The 22,403-nt window shown below is 37.0% G+C and overlaps 1 protein-coding gene across 1 annotated transcript in view; it reads right to left on the bottom strand.

Moving 5' to 3' along the window:
* Window positions 1–22,403, bottom strand: part of KLF12 (Kruppel-like factor 12) — a 507,200-nt gene extending 484,797 nt beyond the window's left edge. The window contains exon 1 of the mRNA XM_011972015.1: window positions 22,115–22,403. The gene's annotated coding sequence lies outside the window, so the exon portion shown is untranslated. The remainder of the gene's footprint in view (window positions 1–22,114) is intronic.

The following is a 22,403-nucleotide window of genomic DNA, read 5'->3' as shown; positions in this document are numbered from 1 at the left end:
AATAGTTTTTACATTTTTAAAGGGCTGTTAAATAAATGTGTGTGTGTGTGTGTGTGTGTGTGTGTGTGTGTGTGTGTGTGTGTGTGTGTATGATATGTATGCATGACAGTGACCTTATGTGGCTAGAAAAGCCTGAAATATTACTGTCTGGCCCTCACGCAAAAGTTTACTGACCCTGTCAGAGTATAAAAAGTTCTCTATACAGGCATGCCTTATTTTGTTACACTCCATTTTACTGCACTTTGCAGATACTCTGTGTGTGTGTGTGTGTGTGTGTGTGTGTGTGTGTGTGTGGTCTGATTTGTTTTTTTACAAATTAAAAGTTTTAGGCAATGTTGACTCGAGCATGTCTATTAGTGCCATTTTTCCAACAGCATGTGTCACGTTTTGGTAACTCTTGCAATATTTCAGACTTTTCTATTATTGTATCTGTTATGGTGACCTGTGATGTTTGACGTTACTATTGGGACTGGCTTTGGGGCAACACAATCCCTGACCTTCTAAGACAGTGAACTTCATAAATAGATGTTGTGTGTGTTCTTACTGCTCCACCAACTGGCAATTCCTTCATCTCTCCCCTGAGACTTAGTAACACTAAAATTGGGCCAATTAACCCTCAAAGACCTCTAGAGTGTTCAAGTCAAAGGAAGCATCACCTGTCTCTTACTTTAAATCAAAGCTAGAAATGAGTAAGCTTAATGAAGGAGGCAGGATGAAAGCAGAGACAGACCAAAAGCCAGGCCTCTTGTGCCAAAGAGCCAAGTTGTGAATGCCAAGGAAAAGTTCCAGAAGAAAACTGAAAGTGTTACTCCATCAAAAACATGAATAAGAAAACCAAACAGCTGTAATGCTGATGACGGAGAAAGTTTGAGTGGTCTGGATAGAAGCTCAAACCAGCCACACATTCCCTTAAGCCAAAGCCTAATCCAGGTCAAGCTCCCAACTCTCTTTATTAATTTTGCGAAGACCAAGGGAGGTGAGAAAGTTGCACTGGAAGCCAGCAGAGTTTGGTTCATGAGGTTTAAGAAAAGAAGCCATCTCCATAACATAAAAGTGGAAGGTGAGGCAGCAAATGCTGATGGAGAAGCTGCAGCAAGTTATCCAGAAGATCTAGCTAAGATCACTGATGAAGGTGAATACACTAAAAAACAAAAACAAACAAAAAAACAGATTTTCAATGTATACAAAAGAGCAACCTATTGCAAGAAGAGGCCATCAAGGACTTTCACAGTTAGAGAGGAGAAGTCAATGACTGGCTTTATAATCTCAAAGCACAGACTGACTCTCCGTTAGGAAATAATGTATCCGGTGACTTTAAGTTGAAGCCAATGCTCACTTACCATTCTGAAAATCCTAGGCCCCTTAAGAATTATGCTAAATCTACCCTGCCTGTCCTTTATAAATGGAACAACAAAGCCTGGATAATGGCACATCTACTTACAGTATGGTTTACTAAATACTTCACACTTACCATTGAGACGTACTGCTCAGAAAAGATTCCTTTAAAAATATTACTGCTCATTGACAATGCATCTAATCACCCAAGAGCTCTGACACAGACATATGTAGAACTGGATTAAAGCTGTTTTCATGCCTGCTAACACAACATCCTTTCTGCAGCCCAAGGATCAAGCAGTTAGCTCAACTTTCAAGTCTTATTATTTAAAAAATACATTATGTAAAGATATACTTGCCATAGATAGTGACTCCTCTGATGGATCTGTGCAAAGTAAATTGAAAACTTTCTGGAACTGATTCATCATTCTAGATGTCCTAAGAATATTTGTGATTTATGCAAGGAAGTCAAAATATCAACATCAGAAGGAGTTTAGAAGAAGCTGATTCCAACCCTCACGGATGACTTGAAGAAGTTCAAGAGTTCAGTGGAGTAAGTAACTGAAGATGCGGTGGAAATAGCAAGAGAAACAGAATTAGAAGTAGAGCCTGAAAATGTGACTTAATTGCTGCAATCTCACGATGAAACCTTCACAGATGAGGAGTTGCTTATTATAGATAAACAAAGTAAGTGGTTTCTTGAGTTGGAATCTACTCCTGGTGAAGATGCTGTGAAAATCAATGAACTGCCATGGCTACCCCAACCTTCAGAACCACCACCCTGATCAGTCAGCAGCCATCAACATCCAAGCAAGACTCTCCACCAGCAAAAAGATTATGACTCATTTAAAGTTCAAAAGAATGTTAGCATTTTTAAGCAATAAAATATTTTTAATTTAAGGCATGTAGATTTTTTTTTTTTAATCACAATGCTATTGTATACTTCATAGGTCATTATAATGTAAACATAACTTTTATGCTTTGGGAAAACGAAAAAATTCTAGTGACTTGCTTTATTGAGATATTTGCTTTATTGCAGTGGTCTGGAACCAAACCCACAGTATCTCTGAGGTATGCCTATAATTAAGGTCTTATATGTGGGTCACTGACATCATACTACACTCTAAGCTGCCAAATAGATTGAGTCAGAAGATTAAGGGATGAAGTATGAATGAAAGGTGATTGTTTAAAATATCTTTAATAATATTTAGGGCAGAGACATACTATTACAATTTGAGATATGGCAGCCTCAAGCTGTCAATGTGGGTTCAAGAAATTGCTCTACTCTCAATACTTGAAAATACTGGAGTTTTAGTTGGGTGCTCATCTCACAGATGGTATTTAAAGGAGCATAATGTGCTATTTCATACACATGTCCCCCTGCCTCTAATCCTCCACTCCCTTTTTGCCTGGAATAGTCTTACTCATCATTCAAACCCAGACAAAATGCTTCTTTCTCAATGAATCCTCTAAATCATGGGGCCCCAATACCCGGGGCCATGGACCCGTACCTGGTCTATGGCCTGTTAGAAGCTAGGCCACACAGCAGAAGGTGAGCAGTGGGCCACGCTCTGCCTCCTGACAGATCAGCAGCAGCGTGAGATTCTCAGAAGCACAAACCCTACTGTGAACTGTGCATGCGAGGGATCTAGGTTGCATGTTCCTTATGAGAATCTAATGCCTGATGATCTGAATAGAAGCCATTCCCATTCTCTCCCAGTCTGTGGGAAAACTGCCTTCCATGAAACAAGCCCTGGTGTCCTAAAAGAGCTGGGGACCACTGTTCTAAATCTTCCAAATTAACAAAGTTAGTTATCCCCTTCAAAGCTTTCAGAACTTTCTATACAATTATTTTTTACAGAACTTGTAACATTGTATTATATTTTTGTTTACTTTTCAAAAATTTCTGAATTTCTGGTAGCAAAGACCTTATAACCACTAGCATTTAGCATAACACATTGCCCATAGTGGATTGATTAATTTCCTGTGGCTGCCCTAACAATTTTCCACAAACCTGGTGACAACAGAAATTATTCTCTCGCAGTTGTAGAGAAAGGGAAAAGCAAGGCCATAACTCCTTCAAAGGCTCTAGAAAAGAATCTTTTCCACCGGGCGTGGTGGTTAACACTTGTAATCCAAGCACTTTGGGAAGCTGAGGCAGGTGATTCACCTGAAGTCAAGAGTTTGAGACCAAGCTGGCCAACATGGTGAAACCCCACCTCTACTAAAAATACAAAAATTAGCCAGGCGTGATGGCAGGTACCTATAATTCCAGCTACTCAGGAGGCTGACAAAGCGGAATCACTTGAACCCAGGGGGCAGAGGTTGCAGTGAGCCAAGAATTACACCACTGTACTCCAGCCTGGGTGACAGAGTGAAACTCTGACCAAAAAAAAAAAGAATCTTTTCCTTGCCTCTTGCAACCTCTGGTGGCTGCCAGCACTAGTTGGTATTCCTTGGCTTGTAGCCACATCCTTCCAATCCTTGCCTCTTGTCTTCATATTGCCTTCTCCTCCTCTGATGCTTGTAAGGACACTTATCATTGAAGTTAGAGCTTACCCAAGAAATCCAGGATGTTCTCATCTCACATCTTTAACATAATTACACGCGCAACAACCACCTTCCAAACATGGCAATATTCACATATTCCCAGGATTCAGATGTGGGCATATCTTACTGAGATTTACCATTCCACACACTATCGTTGCCATACAGTAAATATGTGCTCAGTTTTCTTACCTTAGACCCACATGAAATAAACTTATAGATAAACCCAAAAATGAAGAAAAGTGGAAACAGGAAAACTTAATTTCTTCCCTTCTCTGATAATGTCCTCATTGAAAAAGAACCACTGAGGCATAGCCAGAAAGCTTCACCAGCATTTTTTTACTGAGAAATTACTAAGGATTACTTAACACAATGCCCAGTGACAGATCACTGGAGACCATTTCTTTGCTCCTAGGGAAAAAAAGGCCAGAGATATATTTTCTTCCTCACAAAGCAACACTCTTATTCACATCAAGCAGGAACCTGCTTTAAGTGAAGTTTCAATTTCTTTAAATTCTTTATACATGGCCATGAACGTTTTACAGCATGTGTAGTTTTACATGAATGGCAGAAGCCAAACTACTAAGAATTTATCCATATAGGAAATTTAAGTGTTTAAAGCCTTACCTCTCAAGATTTCAGGCTTTCATTCGAAACAATCTCTTGCACATCATGAACATTCAGTGAGAATAAGTTGATTCCCATGGCTACGATTGTTTCCTACACACAGTTTAACATGTCATAGCAGAACTTTTCAGAAAATATTTTAACCTTACAAAGATCAAAGACGACTATGATCTTCAAATTAGGGTCGGAAACTAGGATAGAAATTTCAAAACTTCCATAAACTATAATTAGGCCTGAAATAATTGTTCTATTCAAGGTTTACACTATTAACTGAAGAGACCAATTAACTACTATGAATATAGTATTATCTAGCAGATTATAAAATAATGCTGGCAATATAATGCATCTATAGACTCAAACTCTTCAAATAAAACATCCCTAATGTCCCACTATACCAGGGAACCAAGATAATGAAAACTTAGCCAAGAGTGAATGTAAGAAAAATGTCAATCACCTTGCTGCAAGATTTGGTAAAATATCTATTTTCTCTACTCTTATTGCAACATGATAAGTTATGAAAATTCCAATCAATTAGCCAAAATAAGGTAATCATTTCAAATAGAATTATTAGTATTCCTCTATTTATCAGTTTATTTAAAAAAAAATAAGGTTTAAAGAAAGACTGATTCTGATCAACTTGATTCACAATTAGAACAGCGCCTCCCCTGGTAGCAAATAGAACACTCAGCACCCAGATCGTGCTTTCTGGATATCATTCTACAATGAAATGAGAGACCCTTGGAAGATTGGCTGATTTGGTAGCTGTGGCAGCGAAAATATGAGATGAGCCTGGAGAATCCTGTAATACCAGAAAGTTAACAAAGTACTCAAAAACAAAGGACAGGGGGATGTCACTGGGCCACAAGAGCAGATCTGAAAGCGGTCTTTGGTCAAAGCCAGAAAAATCTAAGTAAGAGACTAGCGCAGTATTAGCTTATGACTCCACATGTAAAATAAATATGCATGTATCCATGCCAATATACATTTAAAATAAATGGAGAAGAAAGTAATCTATAGAATTCTAAATATGATACGTAGTTATTTCTTAAGAGTAGGCAAGACTTAGTGACTCACTTCCACAGAATAGAGTATGGAAAGGGGAAAAAAATACAGTAAAGAAGCTTGGCAAATACCTATTTAACTAAGTAATTAAGGTTAAGACCATCAGTGGTATCTTGTGGACATCATGATATGAAACAATGATACCCCTGATACGATACACTGAGAAGCGTACTTCACCTCTGTGATATTGTTTTCCAAGACCCCATAAGCCAGTTTAATCGTGAGAAAAGCATCAGATGAACCAAAACTGAAGGACATCCTATAAAATTCCTAACCAGTACTCCTTAAAACTCTTAAGGTCAGGAAATAAAAAGAGACACTAAGAAACTGACAGAAAACAGAAAACAGGTATAACAACTCAAAGCAATATGGTACCTTGTTCGTAACCTAAAAGAGAAAGTAGACATTAATGGAAAAGCCAGTGAAGTCCAAACAACAATAACCTGCCAATGTTGGTTTCCTGGCCTTGATAGATATGCCATGGTAATTACACTAGGTGTCATTACACATTGTCAGTTTTTGTATGTGCATGTATGTGTGTGTTTTTTGAAGTCCTTATCTGCTAGACAAATATACTAAAGTTTTATAGTTAAAATTATATGTCTGAAATTAGTTGCTCAGGGGGAGTGAGGCCAGAGATTTATGAAACAAGATGGCAAAATGCTGAGATTTGTTAAGGTTAGTCTGGGTGCATGAGGGTTTCTTGTACTATTCTCACTACTTTTGTATATGTTTAACATTTCTCATAATAAAAGAGACATTAAAAAATACTTTAAATGTCTATGATTCAGTCAGCCTTCTTTAAATAAAAGTTTTTAAAACAAGCCATGTCTCACAATGCTTAATGAACTTTACCAAGTTTGTTATATTGTTAAATGAAATTCTTAACGATCAAAAGACAAAGACCTTTTTAAGTGCTTTATTAGTTATGTTGTAAAGGAAAAGTTGATTTCCTGTGAATGGTGTGACTTTCCATACATTATGCTCATCTATTTCCTGGTAGATAAGAGAATGAAGGACAAAGTGGTTGACTCACTTGTGAAGGCTGGTAGGTCGAGGCAATGAAAGAGAAATGCACTCTCACATTACATTTATTAAACTATGGTCAAAAAGTTTCAAAACTGATATGAAAATGGAATTAAACGAGTCCCTTCAATATATTATCACCCCCCAAAACCCAATTTACAAATCAACCTTTCCAACATCTTAATTGTAAGAAGGTGCAAGTCTATTAAGATAGGGAGCTGCACATGCTCATGTGCACACACAAACACACACCTCTTCCCAAAAACAAAGTAAAACTACAAAGAGAAAAAATAATGAAAGAAAAGATGCAGTAATTTAAAGATCCAGGAGGACCAAACATGTGAAGAGAAAACTAAAGGAGAAAAAGAAACAAATTAAAGAAAGACAATAATAATACATCAACTTCTTACCAAAATAATTATTTATCTCCGTATCTACTGTTCTCTTATATATAATGGTGGGAAGTCAATCAAAAATTACAAGGGCAGGGCACAATGGCTCACGTCTGTAATCCCAGTAACTTGGGAGGCTGGGGCAGGCAGATCACTTGAGGCCAAGAGTTCAAGACCAGCCTGGCCAACATGGCAAAACCCCGTCTCTACTAAAAATACAAAAATTATCCAGGAGTGGTGGCATGCGTCTGTAACCCCAGATACCTGGGAGGCTAAGGCAGAGAATCGCTTCAACCTGGGAGGCAGAGGCTGCAGTGAGCCAAGATCACACCACTATACTCCAGGCTGGGTGATAGAGCGAGACTCTATTTCAAAAAAAAAAAAAAAAAAATACAAGACAGAAAAACAAAGCAAGAAACTACCCACTGTCAACAGATAAAGCTGTCAACATAAGCAGACCCTCAGATAGCAGAGATCCTGAAACTAACAAATTGAGAGTTGCAAAATAATTATAATTAAAATGTAAAAGAATCTAGAGAAAAGGGTAGACAACATGCATGAACAGAGAAATTAAGCAAACGGGTACAAATTTTTTTAGTTCATAAAAAATGCTAGGCAAATAACTTTCTATGAAAAATGAAGAATTCTTTCACTGATCTTACGACAGACCTGACAGCAGGAAGAATTAGTAAACTTGAGGACAGGTCAATGCAAATTATTCAGACTAAAACTTGAACAGATAGGGGAGAGGTGCAGAAGACCCAAGACTTGTGGGGCAATACCAAGTACTCTAATGTGCTTGTCAACATAGTCCAAAGGGAAAAGAGAAGAGAAGGGAGGGAGGGCAATAGAAACACTGAAAAGGTAATGGATAGAAATTTATGAAAACCTAAGAAAAACAATAAAGCAGCCTAGAGAATCCAATGCATGATAACTATAAATGATAACACACCTATATACCTCATAGTAAAACTGCTGAAAAACAAAGTTAAAGAAAAAAATCCTGAAGGCAGCCAAAGAAAAGAAAAAAAAGAAACATTGCATATAGACAAAAATAATTTCAAAAGATATCTTTTCAGAATTATATAAATGAGAGGATACTGGAGCAATATATTTAACATAATGGGGGAAAACTGTCAACCCAGAATTGAATATCCACCTAAAATACTTCAGAAACCAAAGCATATAGACATCTGTACACAAGCAAGAGCTGAGAAATGTCATTCCCAGCAGACTGCACTGCAATAAATTATTTAGGTAGGTCAGGTGCAGTGGCTCATGCCTGTAATCCCAGCATTTTTGGAAGCCAAGGTGGGAAGATCACCTGAGGTCAGGAGTTCAAAACCAGCTGGGCCAACATAGTGAAACCCTGTCTCTACTAAAAATACAAAAATTAGCTAGGTGTGGTGGCGGGCATCTATAATACCAGCTACTCAGGAGGGTAAGCCACAAGAATTGTTTGAACTCAGGAGACAGAGGTTACAGTGAGCTGAGGTCACACCAGTGCACTTCAGCCTGGATGACAGAGCGAGACTCTGCCTCAAAAAAAAAAAAAAAAAATTATTTAGGTAAAGAAAAAATTTATTTAGGTAAAATTAATATGATACTATATAATTTATATAGTGTGGCTACTATATCCACACAAAGAAATAAAAACCCTGGAACTAGCAAAAATACGAGCAAAAATTTTAAAACACATTTTTGTCTGATGTTGAATCTTATTAAAGGTAATTTACTGTTTAAAGCAAACACAGTAGCCAGGAAATGGATAGGCTACAACATGTGTAAGTAAAATATATGAAGAAAATAGCACAAACAATGAAACAGAAAAAAAATGGCAATGGCAATATACTAAGATTCTGCTATCATACAGTAAGAGGTAAAGTATTATCTGAAGTTAGGCTGAGAAGTTAATGATGTATATTAGAGTCACCACTAAAATTATAAAACAGAGATGTAACTAATAAGCCAATGAAGGAGATTATATAAAATACTAAAAAATAGTCAAGCCCAAATAAAGCAAGATACAGGCAACTATGAGAGAACAAAATGAGAAAAATAGAAAACAAATAGCGAGTTCCAGAAACCCAATCATACAAAAATTATTTTACATTAAATTGCCAAAACACTCCAAATAAAAGTTAGAGATGGTAAGAACAGAGAGCAATTCACTAAGAAAACACAACAATCCTAATGTGCACACACCTAATAACAGAGTTTCAAAATATATAAAGCAAAAACTGACAGCACTGAAAAGAGAATTAGAGAAACTCACGACTGTACTTCAATACTTAAACCCTCCTTTCCCAATAACTGACAGAACAAGGAGTCAAAAAATCAGTAACAATATAAAACAATATAGAATTCTACAGTGAATTCTCCCACACTTTTATGGAAGAAATAGTACCAATTCTACACAAAGTATTTCAAAAAATAGAAGAGAATGAAAAACTTCCCAACTCATTATAGACGTTATGAATATCTTGAAACCAATATCAGATGAATACATTCAGAGAAAAGGAAAAAAGCTAATGACCATTATCCCATTAAACAAAATAAAACAAGCAAACAACAAAAACTCTTAAAAATAAAATCCAGCTATGCATAAGATCAAACCTTATGTAAGCATGCATATTTTTGAAATATAAAAAAAAGACATGAGCAAATGAAAAACATCCACATTCTTTAATTGGGATAATACAATGTATTGCAAATAACATTAAAATGTTAATTATCCCAGGAGTATATATAATGTAATACAATCCCAATTAAAATCACAATAGGGTTTTTGAATATTTTTTTCCCAGGGGAGGTGTGATGATGGATAAAATATTCCTCACATATGAATGCTAGTTACATGTATTAGAATACCTAAGAAAATTTATAAAGAAAGTTAGGTACTACAGGATATAGGAAAACATTATATGACAAATGTGAAATTTATATTCTCTGGAAAAAGAACAGATTACCTCAAAATTGCTGCTGATACAATGGTATTTCTATGCTCTGAAAGTAAAAAGTAGACCCCCTCTCTTAAACCATATACAATAAATTCCAAATAGATTAAAGACAAAAATCGGGGGGAAATTAAATCTAGTGAGAAGATTGCATGCCTACTTTATCAACGGAGAAAATCTTAAAACAGGACACCAGAGAGAAAGAGAAGGAACTGCTTATATATTTTAAAGGTTGTATACCAAAGGATACTTCTTGAACAGGCAAAAGATAAAAGATTGGTTTATGAAAAAAATTACTTGCAATGGAGATGTCAGGCAGATGGTTAGTGGCTTTAATATAAAATGAATTCCCACAAAAGGACAATAACCAATTTTTTTTATGGGCAAAGAATATGAAAGGACAATTCTTATAATAATTCTAATTTGCCTACAAACATTGGAAAAGATGTCCAAAGTCACTAACAATCAGCAAATACTAATTCAAGTAACAATAAGATATCACCACACAATTATCAGATTGGGAAACATGAACTGTTGCTGATGGTGATTGGGGATAGGGTATTTGCCTGCATTGCTGGTAATAATGTGAATAACTATATCCTTGTCAAAGCAATGTGGCAACATTTATGAACATTGATACATTTTGAATGGATCCTTCTATCCCTGGGAATCTATTCTTTAGGTCTCTCAGAAGACACCTATAAAGTTATTTACTACATCATTAGTTTAAAAGCAGCAAAAACTGGAAACACAGTATTTCCCTCTAATAAATGAGTGATTGAGTACACTATGAAATAACTACTCCTTGGAATACGATGTAACAATTTTTTAATTGATTAGAACAGTAGCAGCTGAGAAGGATTTCTCTTAGGCAGCACTGAATGAAAAAAGATAAAAGAGTTTCAAATAAACTCCTTCCATTTTTGTAAGCAGTGACTAAAAAACTGTGTATATGTGTTCCTAACGCTTAAGAACATGAAGAAAAATATAAAAGGACAAATGATCGTGCTAAAAACCTAAGTTATGGACTAATGGAATGCTATTTTTGGCTAGAGGAAACAATTTCCCCTCTCCCCCGCCAAAAAAAATGAATTTTAAAGTTTCCATACAAGTATACCCACTTATATCAGAACAATATATTTGTAAACAATGCCCATGAAAGCGAGCTTCTGCAAAACAATGCTTATTTTCTAACGATCTTCAGTTGTGTTTCTTTGAAAACTTAAAGAGTCACAGAGGTAAAAAAGTAAAACTAAATCACATGTAAATATCATAAACACCTACTTGTGTGTTGGTTGGAAACATAAAATGAAATGCCTTTAAAATGTATTATACACATTTAATATAAAACAAATGTGCAAAAAGTTTTTGAAAGAAAAAACTTACAAAAGTACACGCTTAAATAAGAAAAGTTTTTCTAGTAAGATTAAAAGTACTTCAAAGAGACTACAGCATAAATCTAAAAATACCCAGGGTACCTTTTAGGCACATTAAAGATCTAAAAGAAATAAACTAAACCAGAATATACCAGCTTGGGCTTGCCTCTCAGCTTAGATATCTATCCTGCTTCTTTCTTGATCTGCCTATATTGTAGGACAAAGCCCATGTTTTATCTTCGTATGTATTTACACACCTAGCACAAGCCTTGGCACATGGTGAACACCCTAATTTTCTTCAAAGAGTATGGATGTCTCCAACTCCACACTCTCTATTCTAGGGTCAATGGGTTGATCTCTCTGGGCTATTACAGATGGATTCTCTTTACCTTTTTAAAGTGCATTTCGGAAGAAGGTAAGAATTCATCTGATATTCACTGAGCATTTCATATTAACTAGACACTAGTGACACTTCTTTTATGCATTGTGGACCTGCAAAGTTTTAACTTATCGAGACTAAATGAAAGTCAGAAAGACAGTAGTAATTATAAAACGGGAAAAAACTATTTTACTGGTGTTGGCAATTAGGGTTCTAGTTCTGCCAATTTTTAGACTTTTGATTAGTTTTAGACTTTTGATTAGAAGGTATTCTTTTGATTAGTTAGTGTTCTCATTATTTACAAGGGTAACATGTGTCCAATCCACCATACAGGACCATCAAGATGAAACTGAAACCACTCTAAACCACCAAGCACAAAGCAATTTTTGTTGTTGTTGTTGTCAGCCCATACTTATCAAGTATTCTAAAATGTCTTAATTACTGTTATTTATAAATAAAACACAAGGTAACTGCCTCAGCCTTGAGTTTTGGTATAATCCCACCATAGTCAATATAGTGCTAAAAAAAATATTCTATCAATGCTTTTAATCTACTCATTGAGTTCATTTCTTTCCTCAATGAAGTATTTTGTGTTTGCTAAAGTTACCTGTATTCATATCTAAAGTAGAAGAGCTAATGTATATTCCAAAGTCTGTTAGCCTTGAAATATCCTCATACTTCAATGCTTCTTTCTAAATATTCCTTCAAGCAACACTTCTGATAAACTGCAACTGTGATCTTCTGCAAAATTTACGTTTTCAAGTTTTCCCTTCCACTGTTCTCATGTTTTAAAAAACTGTATTCCTCTTAATATGTAAACAATATTTTAATACAAATTAAATATTCCCATTATTTAAAAGATTTTTTGGTCAAAGTTAAAATTCCTAGCACTTAAAAATAAAATACATCAGATTTTTTCAAAAATATGGAAGACCTTCATTAGATAGCATCACATGAAGTACATTTAAAATTTTATTCATCAGTCAACTTTCTTTGCTTTTGTTGCCCAAATAAACCATCTCTAAACTCATTATAACACCATATACCCTACTGGCCAAGCACATCCTAGACTCTATTTTTGGAAAAGAAAACTTCCTGGTGATATGGCAAATGATAAAAATTTGCCAAAACACCATAAAACCATCAGCTCTAAAAGAGAACAGAAAGAAATACACGGGAAATCACCACAGCTGCCAAAATAATGCTTTTAATTTGCATTCATCTGTTAGCAGGTTTGCTTTTTCTATTAAAAAATATAAACTGGGCCACGTGTGTTGGCTCACAACTGTAACTCCAGCAGTTTGGGATGGCAAGGCAGGCGGATCACTTGAGGTCAGAAGTTGGAGACCAGGCTGGCCAACATGGTGAAACCCCATCTCTACTAAAAGTACAAAACTCAGCCGGGCATGGTGGCCCACACCTGTAGTCCCAGCTACTCGGGAGGCTGAGATGGGAGAATCGCTTGAACCCGAGAGCACTGCACTCCGGCCTGAGCAACAGAGCAACACTCTGTCTCAAAAAAAAAAAAAAAAAAAAGGGGGGGGTAATAAAAAAAAAAAAAAAAAAAAAAGGTGTGTGTGTATATATATATACACACATACACACACACACACACACACATATATACACACACACTGTTTATATTAAAAAATACAGTTTATGTAAAAAGATACACATATACACTGTTAATATAACAAATCTTTTCCGCATATCTACTAAAATCCTGAAACCTCGATTTCCCAGATAGAAAAAATTTTTCCCCAGGTACTTTAAACAACTTACAGCACTTGGTCCATTTATCACAAATTACCTTGTATTATAATTTGCCACATAATTCTTACCCCCTACTCCTTGATTTTCAACTCACTAATGATACTGGATATTGTCCTACCCATTTTCATATAAGGGTCCAGAAGCGTAGTAGGAGCTAAATACGTGTAAGTCAAATGGATAACTGAAGCACGTTCTAATAAAAATAACATTATTATTGCTTATATTATGTCCCTAACTTTGATAGCTTTATCCAATAGCAGAATGCATATTAGCCAGAATTTATTGGTCTACTATTACCACTGCTGTAGAACATCCTATAGCAGTTTACTTCTAAAATAATTTTTTGGATGAGGTGTCATAATTTGTTTTACTACATATATTAGCAAACACTTAATTGACTTCTTTACTGAGGTATATCTTGTAGTAAACGTATTCTAGTAAACATAGTATGTCAATACAATCTACAACAAATATAATAATACAGCCTCTAAACCATATTTATTTGTATAATACTCCCAATTTTACTCTATTCTCCAGTAAGGCTAACTCTGGAATACTACATTTAATGCCAGAGGGAGGTAAGAGTAACACAAGGGGAAAGTCCAGGGGGCTTTCTACCATTCAACTCTCTAAAGCTAACTGGCTATTCACTATAATTTCATTACTTTCCTTTGCTGAAAATCAATTTCCACATCTATGAAATAAAAATCATAATATAGTTCATAATAGAGTACAACAGTAAAATAGCATATAGTGCACATAACACATATGTGCTGTATTACATGTCATATATACACTACACATGACATATAAGTTGTATGATTCAAATATATATTAAATGATACAAATACATATGATACATAGATTATAAAGATTACGATACCTATATTATACAAATATCACTGAATATTAATTTAATAAAAGATGGAATCTAATAATTGTATGAAATTCTGTATGCTTTCTCCTGAAAGCATACAAAACTCAAATATGTAAAAGTGATTGGACCAGACATGTTTTAAAGGAGACTCATTCTCACAGACAAAAGGAAAATCACAAAATCTGCATTTATATACAATCTATTAGTCATTAAAAGTATCTGTATATCATTTTGTGTGTTCTATTTCATTGTTTTCACAATTCATCAGCTTAACTCCATGTAGCACTTCCAATAAAGATTCATCACTTTCAGCACATCTAATGATTATCGTCTCAATTTTATATCAAGATAATAAACTGTTTCTCAAAACTAGATGCTTTCATTTTCCCTTTTTCCACTCGTTTTGTTAAAATAAGATAAAAAACAATAAAATTTTCCAAATAATTTTTGAAATTTTTGCCAGAAGTGGCAAAGTCACAGTGCTGTAGCAGGAGTGGGGGTTACTTGGCAAAACAGCAACACAACAGCCCAAAAAAGGCATTCATCAAATGATGTTTGTAAGTCAAAATCGAGTACACAAATGGCATTTCAGAGGTGACACATATAGTATTCCATGTGCCAGTTATTTGAAAAGTCAATGATATAAAAACCAAGGTATACCAGTACCTGTTTACTAAAGAGTACATATTAAACAAACTAACATATGAAAAACCAAGTTCTTAACTTCTCCATTATACTAGGTATACAATAAGGAGTATTTTATTTTGTACCCACTATTTACTCTGAATGGCTGTTTGTTGGTGTTACTGTCGTTGTTTTAGAGACAGGGTTTTCAAGGCTGGAGTACATTGGCTCGAATGATCATAGCTTACTGCAGCCTTGAACTCTGGGATCAAGGGATCCTCCTGCCTCAGCCTCCCAAGCAACGGGGAATACATGCACATGCCACCACACCTGGCCTGAATGGCAGCTTTTAAGAGAGGCATCAATACACTAGAGCAAATATTTATAAATGCAGCATGTTTTAATTCTACTATACTACAAGATTTCTTTTTGCAAGAATTTTTTTTTTTCTTTAGGAAAATAAAGCGAATTGAGGAATGGTTGACAGAGTTGAATATATTTAGCTACTTAGGTTGGAAAAGACCACGACAGTGGCATTTTGAACAAGGCAAATCAACAAACAATTAACACCAGAAGGAATACTATGAGCTGTGGGGCCTGAGAATACTGACTGGAACACAGTGTATTCTTAAAGCAAGAGATGATAAATAAGAAAGTCCCACAAAAAGTGATGTTGATATTTGCAGTGATAATCGTAACATGAATCGAAGTCAGGCAAGATACCTGTGACATGGAAAGAGTCTAAATGAGTTATATTGAAGAGTTAGTTTGAGTTCGTTTCTTTGCTCTTGCGAGGGTATAAAAAAATTTGTTTTGTTTCTTTTTTAACTGGAGAAAATGCAGTTAGGGAGAAGTCATGTAAGTGTGTGATTATAAATAGGTATTCAATAAATGTACAAATAACATGTAAGAGCCTTATTATCTACCTTTATTGTGCATTTTATATAATGTTTTAGTTAAGAACAACATATAGCATGTTGCAACAATGTTTGAGTCTAACCAAGTGACTTTTAAACCATAAATCAGACATAGCTTAATCAACGCAATCTTGATTTAACTGGGGATTTGCAGTTCAATGTACTGCTTGAAATTATAGTACATCACAACTTTAATAATTCTATTTCTAAAATTAAGGGCTGGTTTTAATGACCAGTTGATAGTAGCTTCAGGTGACTCATTAAATAAGTAGTCTGCAGATTTTCAATCTCTAATCATTGTTCATCTTTATTTTCAATTTTCTGTAAATGACCATGTGAACTGTAATTTCATGTGTTTTTCTTTTGACAAGCTTGGATACTTCACCTGTATTATATAAACATTAATAATCAGTAACTTTTATACCAACTACGTTGAAACTTTTTAAGAGTGACTTTCTCAAGGTCACAGAGCAAATCTCTGGTGAGACAGGAATGGAATTCATGACCTTTGACTGCCAGAAGTTTTCTACCCACACTCGGAAATTCCTTCCCCATAAGCGTAATTTATATGCTCACTTTGAGAAGCAGGAAAGTTTATCCCTTTCAGGGGAGGGCAGTGTTGGGGCGGTGGAGGTACAGCTGGAGTGCTTTTCCCATCAAATCAGTTGCCACATGAGAACTTCGTAGTTTTACAAAGTGACTTTTGGCCACATTACCCCACTTAACCCTCACCACAGCCCTGTAAGCTACATATTATTTTTTCCATTTCACAGACTCAGAGAGGTTAAGAAATTTGACCAAGGTCATCCACAGCTAGTAAGCAAGAGAGCAAGACTCGAAGTGAGATATTTCTGCCCCTGAAATTAGTTACGATTCAAGGATGTATAATCTTAGAGGTTACCATTCATTATGAAATGAAGGAAGGTTTTCTTTACATTGTTTTGGAATAATTTAACTTGGTTGCCATTTAGGTTTGTTTTCTTTAAGGCAGGGTTGTTTTTCTGTTTTATTATGAGTTAGTTCGATAATCTCAAAGTGAGCACAGTATTACTAAACATAGAATTTTTTTAAAAGACTGTTTTTCCCCCTTTTGTATACACGTGTGGCTTTTTAATGTTTTTCTTAGTCATGAAATTTTACTATAATTCTTGCTCTTGTGTATGGTGTGTGTGGGTGTGTTATGTGTGTGGGTGCGTTATATACTAACATAGACTACAAAAATACATGTAAAAACATATGAATATAAATAATAAATATATACATACACATATAGACATACAAGATAATGAATATATATGTATATACAGTATGTAGTTATTCTTCAGTATCCTTGGAGGATTGACTCCAAGATCCCATCCCCCAGCGGATACCAAAATCCATGGATGCTCAAGTCCGTTATAAAAAATAATGCAGTATTTGCATATAACCTGTGCACATCTTCCTACATACTTTAAATCATCTCTAGATTACTTACAATCACTTATACAATGTAAATGCTATATAAATCGTTATGGTTTTTTTATTTGTATCATTTTTATTGTTGTATATTTTTTTCTTGAATGTTTTCAATCTATGGTTGACTCCCTTAATGCAGAAACCACAAATAAAGAGGGCCAACTGTACACATACACATCATACCAGGAATTACTGTGAAAGGCCATACATACTGAAAAGCATGGCGAATGTCACACTTGGGACACGATTCACGGCTGTCAGAGCCAGCAGGTAGTTATCATGGTAGCTTCTATAGTCTTTGATAGGGGTGGGGAAACTATCCCAAAGGTCTCCTAATTTATTCCCCTGTCACCTTCCACGCAGCAATACAGCAGTAAGGGCTTCCTGCTACTTTTGCACCAGACAGCAAATGTGTTTGGAGCAGTCTAATTATTACACTAATAAATATTCAAAAATGTAGAACATGAGAGTAGCAACAAAAGAAATGCATGACTTTAAGTTGAAAAAAAAAAGGAAGAAAGATCATACTAGAGCAGAATTCTTTGGGTGAATATCCTGTAATCTACTGTCGACCAAAACAAATTTTTATGGAGCAATAAGACTACTCAAGTAGCCACTTTATGACAATAAACACCCAAAACAGAAAAATCCTTTTGTAACATAATTACTGACAATATAGACAGAAAGTAACCATTTAATCCACAGCATGTCTTCTGTACCACAAGAACTCAATAGCTGACATCAGATGGGGTGTGGCCAACCTAGCTCTAAAAATGAATTCTGGAGGGTGGAAGTCAGGCAGCTCTCTGGGCTGGGCTTCGGATCCTAAGCAGGTCTAACAGAGCCTAAGACTGTTGACCTTCTGGGCATAGGGCAAGGCCCATCTGTTTACTTGCTTGCTTTTGGGAGGAGTGGTTGTGGTAGATGAGTTAAGGCTGTGGTTATAGGGCGTTGCCAGTTATTTAATTTTAATATTTTTACCCTTACATTTTGTACACAGTTAAAAGTTGAAAGCTGTGCATAAATTGCAGGCTGAAAAACAAGTAAGTGTGAGTTTGAAAGGAAAAATAAACACTGGGCAAAAATATAAGCCATTTCCAGTCTATGATAATACAGTATTTTCAAATAGAAAATGACAGAGAAGCAACTACAACCTATTTCAGACTTATTTAAAAAATTAAAGTTGTAGCCAGCACAGTCGCTGATGCCTATAATCCCAGCACTTTGGCAGGGGTTTACTTGAGGCCAGGAATTCAAGATCCAGCCTGGACAACACAGTAAGACCTCATGTCTACAAGAAAATTTTTAGCTGGGTGTGGCAGCGTGCATCTGCAGCCCTGCCTACTTGGGAGGCTAAGATGGGAGGATCCCTTGAGCCCGGGAATTTGATCTATGATGATGCTACTTCAGTTCCGCCTGGGTGACAGAGTGAGACCTTGACTCAAAAAAAAAAAAAAAAAAAGCTGTTTTCTAAGCAGAAAAGGTAATAATGGTGTTGAGATTTTGAATGAAACTGTCTTGGGATTTTAGCTCATGTTCATTAATCAACATGCAACTGGCAAGGAGAAAAACTTATAAACACAAACTTTTCAAATGAGTTTGTGCCATTACTAGTTTTCTAGTTCAATACGCAATCTACAGCTAGATTTATGAACTTGACTGTTTCTCTCACAATATAAAAAAAAACAAACCATTTGATGCTCCAATTTAATGGGATCACTGTAATATTATTAATTTGCAAAAACATAAAGTTCCATGCTTTCCATGTTGTATAATGGAAAAAAATGTCCAGGACCTTTACATGTTCATCTACTTAACAATATCCCTTCACCGGGTAAGGTTACTCCAAACTCTAGATTAACCAACACTGGCTTGAATTCAAAATGCTCTCAGCATAGGCCTAGAGGCCTAAGCACTTATGTTGTCTCTGCCAAGATAAAACACACCTATATTTAAGGCCAAATTATTTCACTAAGTTGATAATAGCCTGCTTCATGATATACTGTAATATCTCAAACTCACTGGAGCCTGTTTAAAGTGCCTAATTTCCCTGCACAGGAGGCAGGGAAAATAACCCTGAGCAACATGTATATTTTCACATGACCAGAACACGATGGATATTACAGGCCAGACGCATGCTCTTCAGAATGAACGTCAAGCATCCTGATTTGTTCTCCCCTTGGCCTGGGGACAGTGAGTGCACTAGTGTTTGCAGACCTTCCCTTTCAGCACACACAGAGGCTGCAGCTGTAGTAAACAACCACCGGCCAAGAGTTGCTAAGGTCAAGGTCTCAAATGCTAGACCAGGACCATTTCCTCCCAAATGATAGTCATTTCTGAAAAAAGAACTTTGGGGGGGGGGCGGTGTGGAGAATATTAAGGACTCATTAGCACAATTTTTTTCAATAAATAGTAATAAAAAGCATTCCACAATTAAGTTCAGCTGACTGCATTGATAAGTAGTACATAAATAACTGAAGGATTTCAAAAATAAACAGAAAGCCTGAAGAATGTTTTGTTTAACGTGGCACAGTTATGTTTGTTACAGGGTCTTAGTTCAAAATTATGAAAATTGTATGTGAAAACATTTCAAATTTCAAATTTTCCCAGTACATTTCATAATAGTTATTAATTGGTAGAATAATAAACCTCTTTCCTAATTTTTATATGCTCAAATTGCTCTTTCCCCAACTCAGAGGAGCTTAATATACTCAATCTAGTACCAAGATTGACCGGTCTGCAACAATAAAGATATAACTTACGCAACTGAAACGTTTGTCCTTCAACATCCTATTTCCACCATGCTTCTACAGTTTAAAATTTTCTATTCTAAGTATAGTCCTTTACCGGAACCAATTTCTATGGGGTTTTAAAAAATGCACACAACATGTGAATGAGGTCTGAGGACAGCACAAGCAAGCTTTTTTCCTTGAGGGAGGGGGGTCCACTGTTTTAATTAAATGTCAGTTCTAAAAGCGTTTCTTAGAAGACGATATACACCCACTCTTCAAAGTGACCACTCCTATTCCCATCACAAAACGCTTCTTGCTAAAAGCCACCAAATTTATTTCAAAGTATTTACTTATCTAAACAACTCTATCGTCCAGTAAGAAAAGGGCATGGAAGCGTCTAGGTGGTTTTGCAGAATGACGTGTATTTGATTGGCAGATGTCTACCGAAGTCACTAGATGCACACGCACTAAATGTAAATAGAGTTGCTCGTCTCTCTGATGTTACAGGGAAACAGAAGCTAACGCTGGTGTAAAATAAAATATCAGAATGCTCGGCCGAGAATTCCATTAGCCAGTGGAATTATTCAAAACTATCCATACAGAACGACACTTAAGCCATCTACACAGTTAAATTAGAGGGCTGACAATACTAACTACACAAACTGTTTATCCACATCACACATTCCGTTGTATTAATACTCTTTAACTCAACACAGTCAGGTTTTATCAGCTGAAATAAGACTATTACTATTAAAGTATGCAAAACTCGAAGCGCAGGGTGAAGGGGGTTGGGAAGCTGCAGGGCATATAACAAAGGAATTGGTACTTTTTCCAAGCATTTGCCTCAAATGCACTGCGAAACAAAACTGTTGAGTGCACCCCACCCTTTTCCCCCAAAGATAAAAGTTTTCAAAGTTCTTGCAGACAGCTCTCTACCCAACAAAAGCAGGATTGATTCTCCCCGTAGGGGAGCATCTAACGTGAACACCAACTAATGTCGCGGAGATCAAGTCCGAACCCTCAGAGTGAGCTTCTAAGGCAAGAAGTGGCTCCCAGGCCGGCTCTGCGGGTTCCTGGCCCAGGTGGACGTGCAAAGTTGCCCCTTGTCAACTCCGGCCAGGTCCCCCGTAATTGAAAATAACAGCCACCGGCCAGCCCCTGGCTACTTGCATGGACCAGGCACTGTAGCAAGTGACAGTTACACATCATTACGACCAGAGACAATAATGAATGTAGCACCAGGAGCACTATTCATGCCAGCAGTGTCATCTCCGCCTTAACCCCTTCCCCTCCACTCTCTCCAGTGCGCACACACAGCCCACACGGCCCCGGTGCGGAGCTATTCATCCACCCTGCTCGAGGTCGGGGGGCCAACTACTTCCACAAGCCCCCCTCCCCCCCAAGTTCAGCCCTGGGGTTTTATTTCTCATCCTTGGCAACTGTCAGGCAAACACTGCAACCAACAATTCCACTAGGGGTAGAAAAACATTTGCTTAATTCACGTTACTTGATAACTTCTTCTGAAAAAAAAAATTAGGGGAGGGGGAAAGAAACCTCCTCCTTTCTTCTCCACGAATCCGACCGACGCTACTTGCTTTGCAACAGCATCGCCCTTCCCCGGCCCCCTCCCGCTTCCCAGCACTTTCCCCCTTTAAGAACACAGACCAACCAAAATGATTTAACTTGAGCAGATGACAGAAGGAAAATAAAACACGTTAAGAGAATACGGTCTGATTTGGGATGGCAAAAAAAAAAAAAAGAGGGGGTTGTTTATTTTGATAAGAAACGGAATCGGCACAGACCTGAACAGAAGCTGCAGAGCAGGAGAAATTGTTTTCTTTCCCTCACACAGAGTCCCCCTCTCTCTCCCTTTCTCTCTCTCACACGCGCGCGCGCGCACACACACACACTCACTCGCACACACACGGCGTCACCCGCGCACACGCACACGCAGAGCCTCTCAGCGGCTCTCTGCAGTTCTCAGGAAATGAATGGGGGGCAACCCGGGGAACTGTTGTACTTGCAAATGACTTACCCGGATCACATGATGCGCTAAATGTAGGGTGGGCCGGTGGGTGGAGGCTGCCGAGACGCGAGCCCCGGTCTAGTGTGGGGAGCCTCGCCAGGCCCGCATCGAATTACCCCGGGGCCCAGCCGAGGGGGTTGCAGGACGCCGCTTCTCCTCCCTCGCAGCCCGCAGCTCAGGAAACCGGAGAGGCGCTTGGGGTGGGGTGGGGTGGGGTGAGGTGAGGGGGGGCCGAAAACAAGAAACCCCCAAACAAAAGAGCTCCGGGTCCTCCTCCCCAGAAACAAAGCCCCGCCGC

This window comes from Mandrillus leucophaeus, unplaced genomic scaffold (genome assembly GCF_000951045.1).
Source record: "Mandrillus leucophaeus isolate KB7577 unplaced genomic scaffold, Mleu.le_1.0 Scaffold126, whole genome shotgun sequence".
NCBI classification, from domain to species: domain Eukaryota; kingdom Metazoa; phylum Chordata; class Mammalia; order Primates; family Cercopithecidae; genus Mandrillus; species Mandrillus leucophaeus.
The sequence above is the reverse complement of the archived record's forward strand: the minus strand, read 5'-3'. Positions and strand labels throughout refer to the sequence as shown.